The sequence below is a fragment of the Bidens hawaiensis genome, unplaced genomic scaffold (genome assembly GCF_021521415.1).
Source record: "Bidens hawaiensis isolate Kalapana, Puna unplaced genomic scaffold, B.hawaiensis_p1.1 tig00002477_1, whole genome shotgun sequence".
In the NCBI taxonomy this organism is placed as follows: Eukaryota; Viridiplantae; Streptophyta; class Magnoliopsida; order Asterales; family Asteraceae; genus Bidens; species Bidens hawaiensis.
The window spans coordinates 2169683-2179813 of NW_027491136.1; positions in this window are offsets into that span (position 1 = coordinate 2169683).

The window sequence follows — 10131 nt, forward strand, 5'->3', positions numbered from 1 at the left end:
TTTATGTAGACGACAATACACTTCACACAACACTCTCCCTGGTCTGGCCAACCCCTCACTGTCGTGTCCTATTATGGTCCTTGAACACTAGCCTGGTTCTGCGAGAGCTCTAGGATTTTTGCCCCAAAATCCATTCGAACCGACCCTAGTTCTCTCTCACATAGGTGATTCTCGCTCGAATCATTACAAGCAATAGGTTTGTTGATTTCCACAAATCATTAACCTTTATTATGTTTATCCTTACAACATGTGTCACTGATTGAAATGGACTAGGACGCGCGCGCACGCAACGCCCTTTAGTTTGGTTTGGGGTACTCCCCCACAGAGACCACCCTTGGTTTCATGATTAAGTCGTCCAATTGAACCTAGATCTTGGGATCTCCAGTCAACTAGGTTAGGTTTCCCTCATATCTCCTTTTCCCATGGGCTGTAGTCCCATTCCTTTTGACGACTTGTTAACTAACTCTTTGCTTAAGCCTTTTGTTAACGGGTCTGCAATGTTATCTTTTGACTTCACATAGTCAATCGTGATAACACCCGTTGTAAGTAGTTTTCGTACCGTGTTATGTCTACGTCGAATATGCCTTGATTTGCCGTTGTACATCACGCTATGGGCTCTACCAATTTCTGATTGACTGTCACAATGTATGCAAATAGCCGACAAAGGCTTTGGCCATATTGGAATATCTTCCATAAATTGACGTAGCCATTCTGCCTCTTCACCATATTTATCCAAGGCGATAAACTCTGATTCCATCATGGATCTAGCTATAACCGTTTGCTTAGAAGACTTCCAAGCAATAGCTGCACCACCAAGTGTGAATACATATCCACTTGTTGATTTAGAATCTTTTATATCCGAAATCCAATTTGCATCACTGTATCCTTCGATCACAGCTGGATCTCGATTATAATGGAGTCCATAGTCTCTTGTGTATCTTAAGTACCTTAGAACCCGTGTTATACTTTTCCAATGTTCCATGCTCAGATTACTATTATATCTACTTAGCCTACTCATGGCATAAGCTAGATCAGGTCGAGTACATGTCATAAGATACATTAGACTACCAATAATTCTTGAGTACTCTAACTAAGCAACACCCTCGCCTCTATTTTTAGATAGATGGTGGGTCGTATAAATTGGAGTTGACGCGACACGTGTATCATCCTTATTGAATTTCTCAAGAATTTTATCCACATAGTGAGATTGACTCAAGACAAGACCATTTTGGGTTCTAGTAATTTGAACACCAAGAATCACGTCCGCGAGACCCAAGTCTTTCATGTCAAACCTCGCTTTCAACATATCTTTTGTAGATTTAATCATAGTATCATTACTCCCAATGATAAGCATATCATCTACATAAAGACATAAAATCACATAACCTCCTGGAGTGTCCTTCCATAGACACATTTGTCACACTCGTTTATTTTGAAACCATTGTCAAGCATGACATGATCAAACTTTAAGTGCCATTGTTTTGGAGCTTGCTTCAAACTATACAATGATTTGACTAGTTTACATACTTTGCCCTCTTTCCCTGGGGCGGAGAAACCCTCGGGTTGTTCCATGTAAATCTCTTCATCTAAATCGCCATTTAGAAATGCGGCTTTTACATCCATTTGGTGAATTTCCAAATTTCGTAAGGCCGCGATTGCAAGAACCAACCTTATTGAGGTTATTCACATGACCGGCGAGTAAGTATCAAAATATCTAGACCTTATTTTTGTATATACCCTTTGATCACTAACCTTGCCTTGTATTTATCAATACATCCATCGGCTTTCATCTTTCTTTTGAATATACAACGATATCCAAGGGGTTTACAACCCGGCGGAAGATCTACTAACTCCCAAGTATGATTTTGCAATATAGAATCTATCTTGTTCTTAATTGCTTCTTTCCATTGAGGTGATTCCGCGGAGGTAACCGCCTCGCGGTAGGTATTGGGCTCACCCTCAACCATGTAGCTCACGAAATCAGGACCGAAAGATTTTTCAATCCTTGGTCTTTTGCTTTGTCTAAGCTCACCTTCCTCAATTTCAGGTCGTTCATGTCTCTCATCATGAACAGTATCATCAATCGCTCTTGATGTACTTGCTTCATCAACCGCTCTTGATGAACTCGCATGTGTTTTCCTTAAACAGGGAAACACATTTTCGAAAAAATCATTGGTCCTCCACTCAACAATAGTGCCTTCATGTACATTAGGATTCTTGGACTCATGTACAAGAAACCTATGTACATTACTATGATGTGCATATCCAATGAATATACAATCCACGGTTTTAGGTCCTATTGTTAGTGCCTTTGGTGGCGGAACCGTCACCTTGGCAAGGCACCCCCACACTCGAATGTATTTGTATGAAGGTTTTTTACCCTTCCATAACTCATACGGAGTCACATCCGTTTTCTTACGGGGTATCTGTAACATCTGCCCCGAATCCGACCCGACCCAGGTACCCGTTTCTCCGACCCGATCTCTTTCTTTTATGATTTAATATTTATACTTATACTTTACTTATAAATAATAATATATATTTCCTTCCCGCCTCTTCCTCTCTCTTTCTTTCCGCCGTCCCGTCCCTCTCCTTCTCTCTTTCCGCCTTCTTTTCCCTCTTGTCGCCGTCCCGCCCTTACGCCTTGTTTCCCTCTTTTTCTTCTAACTCTTTGCTTGTCCTTTGTTCCTTCCCGCCTAAGGTTGTCTGCGCAGCTCCACGCACCAGACTCCTTACAAGGAAGCCTGCGTGAAGACCACCTGTTACAGCGATTCGCGAGACGAACTCTTCTCGCAGCGCGCTAAGAATTGTAATTCTTCTCGCAACGCGCTAAGAACGGTAGTTCTTCCCGCGACGCGCTAAGGATTTGTAGTTCTTCTCGCAGCGCGCTAAGAATCGTAGTTCATCCCTCGACGCGCGAAGAATTATAGTTCTTCCCGCGGCGCGCTAGGAATTTTAGTTCCTCCCGCGGCGCGCTAAGAAATGTGATTCTTCCCGCGGCGCGCTTAGAAATGTAGTTCTTTCCGCGACGCGTTAAGGTTGTTTCTGTCTGCCTTCGCGCTCGCGCTCTCTTGACCTTCTGTGTCTGCCTTCGCGCCTTAGCCTTCTCGCGCTAAACCCTTTGAGTTTCCTTCTGTTTAATCTAGCCGTTTGCTTTTGTGTTGTCTTATCTTTTGTGCTGTTGACCTAATCTGCTTTATGTCTGAAAAGCCACTTTCGGCGCTGCATGCGCACCAACCCCATTGGTTGGCAGAAAAAGTGACTGACATTATCTTTTGAGATCTGCTTTTGCCATGCTTGACCAGTACCTTTATCTGACCCGCCCATGCTTTTTACTGTTCCCTGTCAGCTTTATCTTGCCCCCTGCAGCTGCCATATCTTTTGATATCTTTTGCTTTTGGAATCTTTTGCTTTTTGAGATCTTTTCCCCCTTTTCTAGGGATTGTGTTCCCTAGGGTTTCTCTATAAATAATAATAATATTTTCTTAACACTACACACACAAAACACTTAATCTCTCCTGTTCTCTTTGCTCTCTCTGCCGCCTCCCTCTCTGCCTCCGTCTTCCTCCCTGTCTGCCCTGCTTTTCCGGTAATATATATATATATATATATATAATAATTTACTTATTAATTATGCTAACTTATAATCAAGACTTAAAACAAATCATTAAAACAATAATCTTGTTTATAGGTTAACTTGTGCTTGTTTAAAGTTGGTTCTTGCATTATCTTTCAACGCATCTTTATCAAGTGAGTAATCTCGTACCTAATCCCTTTTTGCTTTTAATGTTTTGGGATGTTCATGTGTTCATACAAACTTAGAGTCTTAAACTTGTTTATGAGCTTTAGTCGCGCAGTATCCCATGTGTTGAGGACGTTTACTTGGCTGTTTATTTGTATGTGTGTATCATTAACGCTTTGTTCGGCCTATTCCGCAGTTTTCATGGATCCATTAGATGAACACGGGAGACCTATCGTTTACGGTTTTCTTTGTTTACACTTGCACAGATGTTTTCTCGTTTTTGTGCTCAATTGGGAGCACGGATTGAACTATGAACTATGAGCTATGATCTATTTAGGCTTGATCAAAATCTGATTGCACCCTTGTTAAACACCAGACATACACGTGTTGCGCGCAGATTTATTGTTACCTATGTATTGTATTAAACTTGATTTCTCACCAACACGCAAGTGTTTGACGTTTATTTTAACACATGTTCAGGTTTGCAGTAGCTGTTCTGGAGCTTGTGGACACATAGGAAGTTTTCTTTATTTTGGACCTAGATTAAAATGTATCAAGACAAGTTTTTGCCGTTCGAATATTTTGATTTATAATATATTGATTTATGATGATTTATGTTATCTTGTGTTTACTCTGCGCGTGCGCGAATGAATGTATTTATTAAATATTGACACCCAATAGTGTCACGAGTAATGAAACAATATGTGGCGCCCCGATGTATAATCCGCCTTTGGTCGGGGTGTTACAGATTGGTATCAGAGCTCGTTGACTTTAGGATAGGTGGTTAGACGTAACGGCCTAGAATACCTAAGAGTCCCTTCTCGCGCATGAGAGAAATCTCATGTTTGCGCGCTTATTGTTAATTACTCGTTATTTATGAATATGCTCGCGCTTGCGCAGTATATGATTTTATGTTTTATTCCGCGATATTTCGATTTTTGTTGAATTTCGATTTTTATTGATTTTTCTTACATATTCGTTTGTTGGATTTGAAAATCCGAAAAGTCATGGTGATACATGAATAGTTGATTTTCAATTTCCATTTACGATTATGTTATGAGGTTGGAGACTTGAAAAGTCATGTTGATACATGAATTGTCAACCTCCAATACTCATTTTCTTGTATATTTTATATTGAGGATTGAAAAGTCATGGTGATACATGAATCGTCAATCTCCAATACTCGTTTACTCGTCATTTTAAATTGAGAATTTGGAAGATCATGGTGATACATGAATTGTCGATTCTCGATTCGAATTTGTTACCTTAATTAAGTCTGCATTTAGGGTCATTTATTTTACTTTAACTTTTGATAGTATCTAACCCTGCGAAACCAAGCTTTATAAAGTTATACTTTGCGATAAAACCAAGATATTAACTAAAATTAAAACTTTTATAGAATGCCTCCGCTATCTCGCCGATTTCAGAGAAGAGAAGCCTCGCGCATGCGTAGACAGCAACGTTCCCAGGAAATGGCCGCCGCGATAGCCCAAGCCTTGAGCCAAAACAATACCTCCCGTTATAACATTAAGTCCTTTAACGCGGGTAACCCTCCAAAGTTCACAGGTCTTGAAGGAGCCACCGTGATGCTCCAATGGCTCGAAAAGATTGAAAACACTTTCCTCCACACCCAATGCCCCTCAGACAGACGAACCCTGTATGCTTCCAGTGTCCTGGAATCTAGAGCGCTTACATGGTGGAATGGAGTAGCTCATGCGCGTGGCGCAGAAGCTGCTTCTAGCATGCCCTAGGAGGAATCCAAAGAAATTCTGACGCGAGAATTCTGCCCTCCCAACGAAGTTAAGCGCCTGGAAGAAGAATTTTGGAATCTTAAGCAATACAGCGGTGAAGCGCGCGAGTACGCGACGCGTTTCCATGAACTAAGCCTGCTTGTCCCTCACCTTGTTACCCCTTCCCGCCGAGCCATAGAGAAATTCCTTGGGGGTCTCCCCATGGAAATTCAAGATTCTGTATGGGCCAGAAACCCAGTAACCCTCTCTGACGCCATCGAGTTGGCCGCTGTGCTCAGCGACAACCATGTCAGAGCAGGAACCATGTTCCTGCGGGGATCTGAAAAGACCAAACTCACCAAAACTGTCCCTGAACCAACAGAAACCAAACCAGAACCCTCAAACCGTAACAACCTCAAGCGCAGGCGCAAAGCCTATGCGCTTACCAACCCGCCCATTGTCCAGCAACCCATTTATCAACCTCCAGTTTACGCGCCTAACCCACTGTCAACCTACCCAACACCTCCTGTAGTCCACAACTATGCCTTAACCAATCCCGCACTCCCTGCCCCGCCTCTTAAGAAACCTTACACAGGAAATCAACCCTTTTGCCCAACCTGTAGACTTCACCACCCAACCCAAACCCCGTGTCGACAATGTAACCGATGTGGCCGCGTTGGTCACTCTGCCGAATACTGTAGAGTCCCTCTCGCCAACCCAATTGCGCCAACACCACCAGTCTACCCGCAGAACCCACAACCAACCTACCAAAACCCACGACCCAGGTCGTGCTATAACTGCGGTGATCCTAGTCATTTCCGGAACGCGTGCCCGAGACTACAAGTGCAAATCACACAAGCGAATCCGGTGAACCAGATTTCGAACCAAGTGACGCGTGGACGAGCTTTTAACATAACCGCGCACCAAGCGCAAGCGAATAATGACGTAGTTAATGGTACATTTTTGCTTAACGGATTTTATGCTTCTATACTTTTTGATACTGGCGCCGATCGAAGTTTTATTTCTCGCGCGTTTGAGCAGAAGCTTGCGCGACCGCGCAACGATTTAAAAGAAGATTTTTCAGTTGAATTGGCTAACGGTGAAACTGTTTTAATTAACTCTGTGATTAAAGATTGTACGCTTAACCTTAACGAAAACGATTTTCTGATTGACCTCATCCCCATGCCTCTTGGAAGCTTTGATGTTATTATTGGTATGGACTGGCTTTCTAAGAATCGCGCCGAAGTTATTTGCGCCAAGAAGTTGATTCGCATACCTCGAGAAAATGGTGATCTTCATATCTACGGCGAAAAACCCTCCAGTGGTCTTAAGCTTATGTCTTGCGCCGAAGCCCGAAGGCTCATGCGGAAGAAGTGTTTTGCATTTTTAGCCCATGTGGTTAAACCCGATGAAGGAAAGAAGAAGCTTCGCGATATCCCTGTTGTGCGTGATTTCCCTGAAGTTTTTCCTGATGATCTTCCTGGTATCCCTCCCGCTCGTGAAGTCGAGTTCCGTATTGATCTTGTCCCTGGCGCTTCCCCCGTAGCCAAATCTCCTTATCGTCTTGCACCCGCTGAGATGCAAGAATTAGCAAGCCAACTTCAAGAGTTGACCGCTAAAGGATTCATTCGCCCTAGCTCTTCGCCCTGGGGTGCTCCGGTGTTGTTCGTTAAAAAGAAAGATGGATCGTTTCGCATGTGTATTGATTACCGCGAGTTGAACAAACTCACCATTAAAAACCGGTATCCCTTACCACGTATTGACGACCTCTTTGATCAACTCCAAGGTGCCTCTTGTTTCTCGAAGATTGATCTCCGCTCTGGCTATCACCAGTTGCGCATCCGCGATGAAGATGTTCCGAAGACTGCTTTTCGAACTCGTTATGGCCATTTTGAATTCTTGGTCATGTCCTTCGGTTAACCAACGCACCCGCTGTTTTCATGGATCTAATGAATCGGGTGTGTAGGCCTTTCTTGGATAAATTCGTGATCGTGTTTATCGATGATGTTCTGGTGTATTCTAAAACCAAGGCCGAGCATGAGCAACATCTTCGGTTGGTGTTGCAAAAGCTTCGAACCGAGCAGCTCTATGCTAAGCTTTCCAAGTGTGAATTCTGGTCTGATGAAGTACAGTTTCTTGGTCATGTTGTAAACAAGATGGGTATTCATGTCGACCCATCCAAAATTGAAGCAATCAAGAAATGGATTACGCCATCCTCTCCTTCTGAAATCCGTTCCTTTCTGGGCTTAGCTGGTTATTACCGGCGTTTTATTTCGAACTTCTCGAAGATCACTTTGCCTTTAACAGCTCTAACGCACAAAGGTAAACCGTATATTTGGGGCTCGAAGCAAGAAGAAGCCTTTCTAACGCTCAAGCGTTTGTTGTGTGAAGCTCCTGTTCTTGCGCTACCTGAGGGTAATGATGATTTTGTCGTGTACTGCGATGCCTCCAACCAAGGTCTCGGTTGTGTTCTTATGCAACGAGGCAAGGTTATCGCTTACGCATCAAGGCAACTTAAGGTTCATGAAAAGAATTATACAACTCACGACCTCGAACTTGGTGCAGTTGTTTTTGCCTTGAAGATCTGGAGACACTACCTTTATGGTACTAAGTGTATCCTTTACACTGACCATAAAAGCCTTCAGCATATCTTTGATCAGAAGGAACTCAACATGAGGCAACGCCGATGGAACGAACTCATCAGCGATTACGATTGTGAGATCCGGTATCATCCTGGTAAGGCTAATGTGGTAGCCGATGCGCTCAGCCGAAAACCCTGCCAGCTTAACTGTATTGTGCCTCGCACGCATCTTCACTTTGCGCCGATCCAAAGCAACCTTGAATCGCGTATTCGTGACGCGCAGCGCGCATCCATCAGTAATGGTAACCTTCGCGCCGAGTTAGCGTGTGGCGCGGAAGCACTCTTTGTCCCTAATCTGAGTGGAATTCTCTGCTATCTTAATCGCATCTGGATTCCCTTTGATGAGAATCTTCGCGCTGATATCCTGAGTGAAGCGCACAAATCTCGATATTCCGTTCATCCTGGCGCTGATAAGATGTACAAGGATTTGCGCATTACTTATTGGTGGCCCGGTATGAAAAAGGATATTGCTGTGTTCGTAGCTAGATGCCTGACTTGTTCTAAAGTAAAAGCTGAACACCAACGCCCATCTGGATTGCTCGAACAACCAGAAATTCCTACGTGGAAATGGGAAAGTATAGCGATGGACTTTATTACCAAGTTACCTTTGACAGCTAGCAAACATGATAGCATTTGGGTAATAGTGGATCGTTTGACTAAGTCTGCTCACTTTCTGCCCATTCGTGAAAACTACCGTGTTGAGCAACTCGCGCAGCTTTATGTCAAGGAAATTGTCTGCCGCCATGGTACTCCTTTGAGCATCATATCCGATCGCGATGGCCGTTTTATACTTGCTTTTGGAAATCTCTCCAATCTGCGCTAGGAACTCGCTTGGACATGAGTACGGCATATCATCCTCAGAATGACGGTCAGTCTGAGCGAACTATTCAAACTCTTGAGGATATGCTCCGATCTTGTGTTCTTGATTTTGGAGGTAATTGGGATTCGCACCTGCCTTTGATCGAGTTCTCTTATAATAACAGCTATCATTCCAGTATTGGTATGGCCCCATTTGAAGCACTTTACGGTCGTAAGTGCCGCTCCCCGATTTGTTGGAGCGAAGTGGGTGAAACTCAAATCACAGGACCCGAACTTGTTCAAGAGACAACCGATAAAATCGCCAAGATCCGTGATCATCTGCTGACTGCCAGAAGCCGACAGAAGAGTTACGCAGATCGTAGGCGGAAGCCTCTCGAATTTCAAGTTGGTGATCTTGTTCTCCTCAAAGTGTCGCCTTGGAAAGGTGTTGTCCGCTTTGGGAAGAAAGGTAAGCTTGCTCCTCGATATGTTGGACCATTCAAGATTCTCGCGCGTGTGGGAAAAGTTGCCTACAGACTTGACCTGCCGCCCGCGCTCAGTAATGTGCATCCAACGTTCCATGTATCCAATCTCAAGAAGTGTTTAGCCGACGAGAACCTTCACATTCCACTTGATGAAGTTCAAGTTGATGAAACTATGCATTTCGTTGAGAAGCCTGTTGAGATTATGGATCGCGAGGTAAAGCAAACCAAGCGCAGTCGCATCCCTATCGTGAAAGTTCGCTGGGAATCCAAGCGCGGAGCCGAGTTTACATGGGAAAGGGAAGATCAAATGAAGATCAAGTACCCGCACCTGTTCTCTGCGCAACCTACTTCGAGATAAATTTCGGGACGAAATTTCTTAAAGTAGGGGAGACTGTAACATCTGCCCCGAATCCGACCCGACCCAGGTACCCGTTTCTCCGACCCGATCTCTTTCTTTTATGATTTAATATTTATACTTATACTTTACTTATAAATAATAATATATATTTCCTTCCCGCCTCTTCCTCTCTCTTTCTTTCCGCCGTCCCGTCCCTCTCCTTCTCTCTTTCCGCCTTCTTTTCCCTCTTGTCGCCGTCCCGCCCTTACGCCTTGTTTCCCTCTTTTTCTTCTAACTCTTTGCTTGTCCTTTGTTACTTCCCGCCTAAGGTTGTCTGCGCAGCTCCACGCACCAGACTCCTTACAAGGAAGCCTGCGTGAAGACCACCTGTTACAGCG